The 4995-nt window shown below is 44.2% G+C and overlaps 1 pseudogene; it reads right to left on the reverse strand.

Moving 5' to 3' along the window:
• Positions 1 to 108: 108 nt before the first annotated feature.
• On the reverse strand, positions 109 to 2701 carry LOC134071779 (BCL2/adenovirus E1B 19 kDa protein-interacting protein 2-like; annotated as a pseudogene).
• Positions 2702 to 4995: the final 2294 nt, after the last annotated feature.

A 4995-nucleotide genomic window follows, 5' to 3' on the forward strand; every position in this document is an offset into this window, starting at 1 on the left:
ACAGGGATTTGGAGAGTGTTTTTTTTTCTTCTATCTTCCTTTTTTGGGTGCATCCTTAGGCAACTTGTCTCCTCTAAACAGCTACAGTAGGTTTTCCCCAAAACGGCATTATGCTGGAATCTCGTTCTCCATGTTTACGACCTGATTAAGCCAAATTTTAACAAATAACATTATCAGGTTACTATGTGCCATTTCACTGGCAGCATCGGTCATGCCCTTAATTTACATAAGTGTACTTTGTTGGGGGAATGCACGCACCTGCCAACATTTAAGCTTTAAAATACAGAAAGGTTTTGCTCTGTCATGTCAAGCAAACAGATCATTCTGATTGGACCGTTCCTGAGGAAATAGCCGGAGTGTTCCTGGATGGAGAATAAATCAGGAGAATATCACTATGGCCTTGAAATATGGTGCAAATTCACGACAAATGCAGTAGTTGGCAGGCACCAACGCAGGGTTTTTTTGCCGGTCTTCCAGGGCCTTGAGGCCAAATATTTTGCCAAGTTCAAGTCCATGTTGATGCTAGTCTGTGTAAAGCTGTGCAGATGCCAGGCTGCGCTGATGATTCTACAAGCAGATGCCAGTCCACATGAATGTCTCAACACACAGATGTCATTAGACATGGAAAGAGTTATGTATGAAAACTAGCCCAAGGCCACAAGCAAGATTTTAAAACATGATCAACTGTCGATGGAGACACATTCTTGGTATGCCACTCAACTCTTTCATTTTCTTCATGTCAGCTGCAAAATAGCCCTCCACTGTTCAATTTAAGTTCAATTTAAGATCTCAAAATATTCTTTTTTTCTTTCTATTCCTGTCTTACCTAATATTTTCTAATGGTTCTCCTCAGGAGAAACAGGTGAGTTCTCATTTAAAATTTTGAACCATCGACTTCAGGGTAGTGAACCCTAACCCTTGCCTAACCCTATAGCGCCCTCCAGGCAATGCTACCTTGAAGTCGACGGTGGGGTCCACAAAGACAACATATCTACCTAATCACTTACTAAGATTGAGAATGGATTTGGGGATCCTTCTTTCACTTTCACTTTCCAATGGACATATTCAGCAAAAATAATAAACTTATTCAAAACTTAAAGGAACACTTCACCGTTTTTTCATATTAAACTATGTTATTCCCTTAACTAAGACGAGTTGATACATACCCCTCACGTTTCAATGCGTTCACTTACTGGCTCTGTTGCACGGCGCTACGGTCATAGCACTTAGCTAGCCCAATGCATTCATTAGGATCCAAACAGAGATGAAGTTAGAAGCAACCAAACACTCCCATGTTTTCCCTATTAAAATACAGTTACACGAGTAGTCACACGACCAAGCATGGTGAGACAAAATAAAACGTGGTGCATTTCTAAGCAGGTAAGAGGGATAACTATGTTTGTGGCGTAGTAATAGTCTCACTCTTGTACTTTCAGTTTCACTTTGGAGTGAGGATATTACTGCACAGAGTCTAAGTGCTCCCAATGTTATTCCGCCACACAATGTAGTTATCCCTCTTACCTGCTCCATATCTATATATAGCCAACAGTCATTGGTGTAGACAAATGGGCAAATCAGCCTAATTGTGTACACCTGAATGAGTGGATAAGAGGCTCCTGAGTTGACCTTCAGGGGCCGGCATTTTTCACCACACCAGAGCAAGTCATGCACTTGGGTGTGAGTGTCTTTTTCATATTGAACCCCTAGATTTTAGAATGAATATGTATTTATTGCAATAAAAGATTATATTTTTGATAAACTCTGATGTCCGTCTCCATATTATGTTGCGGCTTCTGAGCCGGCCGTAACATAATTGTGACTCCCATACCGGGAGTCGAACCCGGGCCGCCTGGGTGTAGTTGAACCAGGAAGGATGGACGATTATCAAAGATTTCAAGTTCTTCCGTAACCTTCTGTCGATCTGCTGGTAGCACTTCCTGCACACTTCCTGGTAGCACTTCCACCCCACACTGGGCATCTTGCCGCGAGATGTGGCACCGTTCAAGTACACGATCATGTAGTTCTCAGCCACTACGAGCTCCAGAGTCCTGTATACTTAAAGAGATTGTCCATGATGTATCTGTAATTTGGCTGGTTGCTCTCTGGCAGGAAGCACACCGCAAAAACAATGATGGCATTCAACCCGTCACCGTAGTAACCTCCATGACTGATGACCCTCTTGTAGGGCTTGATGGCCTTCATGTCGACGCTGTGCTCCTGGTCCCCGATGCGGAAGACCCTCCAGCGACGGCCCTCCTCCCGCTCCTCAGATGCTGAGTACTCGCGCACCGACTCCACACCCTTCCGCAGCAGATCCGTGCTCTTCGGCTTCGGTAGGTCGTCCTCCCACTCAAACTCGTTGCTGTTGTCAGAGGGCGTGTCCAGGTCATCTAGGTCCAGTTCGGTGCTGTCGTCCAGCTCGTCAGACAGAACCGAGTCCTCGCTCCGGTCTAGATTCAGGCTGATGTCTGGGGCCAGGAGCTTCTTCTTGGTCTTCTTGCCACTGTAGGGTTTTGTCGCAGGTTCTCCTTCCCCTGATGTGCCAGTGAAGAGATCATCACTGAGCTCAATGTCCTCTTCCTCCTCCTCCTCTTCCTCTGGGGGAGGCCTAGGAAAGTCCTCATCCTGCCATTCTTCCTTAAGCTCCACCCTCTCCATCCTGAGCCGGGCTTCGGTGGTGGCGACAGACTCCTGGCGCTCCAGACTTTTCACAGTTGGATGAGATGGAATGGAATTCAAGCAGGGCAGGTACGCAGCAGGCAAGAATGAAGGCAGATACAGGCAGGCAAGCAGGTGAGTATGAAGGCAGGCAGGTAGGCAAGCAGGTTGGTAGTAGAGCAACTAACGATGGAATCCAATAATCCAAACAGGTGGTGAGTGGTTGAAAAGGCACTAACTTAACATCAAAAATAAATGTCCAAAAAGTGATTCAATAGCACTGTTTTAGCAAAACTTGTAAAGAACTGTATGCCCATGCATCTACAGCTTCTTGTTCTTTGATCTAGGTGTGAGGTCAAAGGTGAAAGACTGCCATCTTTAACCTCAAAAGCCTCCTCACCATCTATCAAAATAAAAGTACCTAGAAATAAAGGACACTAAATCTAACCAAATACGTCAGTGCTCCCCTAGCAAAGATTTTAACTAATATAACTCAGACACTAGTTTTCCTTTTGGGATGTTATATCTTCCAACTCAGTAGTATAAGTATAGGTGGAAAACTCCAGTTTCAGAGAGTAAAAGTCCAACCATGTATTGGTTCTACCTGTGCACTAAACACAGGTGATCTCACCAATTAGCTAATCTCCCTGGACGATGGGTTTTGCTAATTTGAAACAACTGGTTTAAGTGAACGGTTGGCACAGATATGTGGTAGGACTTTACTCTCTGAACCCGGACTTTTCCCACCTCTGTCTGTAGGCTACCTATTGGCTCTGATGCTCTGAGTGAGCAGCTCCTCTCCTGTTGTGTTGTCCCGTGTCATTCCCAGTGTTGCCCGTGCTTAGCAGGCCCATAGAAGAGACCACAGGGATCTCCTTCTGTGGTCTGGTGTGGAAGTTCAACACCGTGGCTTCATAGTCTGGCATAGATTTTGGACTCTCCCTTCCTTCGTGCTGACCTCATCCCTGGAGAGTATAGCACGGTCGTCGTGAGTGACATTTTCCCCGATGGACACATTAGATATTGAACAATGTGGTGACAATGAGCAAAAGAACGGAGTGAAGATGTTGCCATTTTTATTTCTCATCTGAGAGTTGTATAAAAGCCACAGTTAGTGACGCACATGCTTACACAGAAAGGAGAAAGTCCCAGTCAACATTAAACAGTAAAAAAGTCGAGGTTACTGTTGTTTTGTAATAAATAACAACATTTATATACAAAATATTTTTTCTCATGCTTATGTATCATTATGTTGTTGTTGTTATTTTCTTGGGAATGTAATATTCACAGCAATTCAAGCAGAAACAGTTTCAACCACAGAAGTGCTTTATAGGGAATTTTAGTCCTTCAGCAAATGCGCAATCAATTTGGTCTGAAATTTTCAAACCACCAGAGACCGTAAATGTCCTCTCATTCGATGAAGTAAAACAGAAAGTGACGATGATGTTGTTGCAATAAACCATTCTTTGTCATCCAGCAGTGAAATAGGACTTTGATTTCGGATTCATGGCTTTGAGAGTTTGACTGACATTAAATTTGCTCACGCAAAAATATTGCTTGCTCAGTATTTTATCTTCCCACAACGTCAAATCAGTTACTCTCTCTCTCACATTCACATACACACACGCACGCACACACATTTTTTAAGTACATAGTCAAACATCAAACCAGTGATTTGGCTCTGTCCTGCACTCCCTGGCATCAGTATTGTGTATGTTGAGTGATAGGGTGATTGAGGAGGTTTTTCCGAGAACCAGTTGCTCTGCGGTTTGGACCGAACGCAGCTGAAAAAGTGCAAATAAACATCATCTGTTTCATACTAATTCTAGGCATTACTACAACAGGATGTGGTGCCATATATCTCTATGATATGGCTTTATCAATGGCCTGGGCCATGTGGAAAACATATACTTGACCAAGAGCGATATATCTCTCTCTGTCTGACTCGGCAATCCTGCGGAGTCTTTGACCGAAGAGATGCCTGTTCAGTGTCAAGTGTTGTAGCAGGGTTTCCCCCAAGAGCCTGGCTGGGCGAGACCCAGATGTGGCCCAGATCCGGCAGAGTGGCTCCACATCAGGACACGACCAGTTTCCTGTGTCCACTGCTGTGCTGATGTCATAATGGTCTCCTAGCAGCAGGAGGACCAATTAGCAAAAGAGCAATGACGGATAATTTCAGCAGACAATTATTCACACTTTTATTTTTTTTTTCGCCAAGTGACGCCCCAGTGACACACATACACACACATAGACATATTTTATAAGCCTCTCAGACATGCTGGGGAGATTTATGACAGAAAAATGTGCCTGTTTTTCTAACTGGGTCAAGCAGCTCAC

Source organism: Sardina pilchardus, chromosome 23 (genome assembly GCF_963854185.1).
Source record: "Sardina pilchardus chromosome 23, fSarPil1.1, whole genome shotgun sequence".
Lineage (NCBI taxonomy): Eukaryota > Metazoa > Chordata > Actinopteri > Clupeiformes > Clupeidae > Sardina > Sardina pilchardus.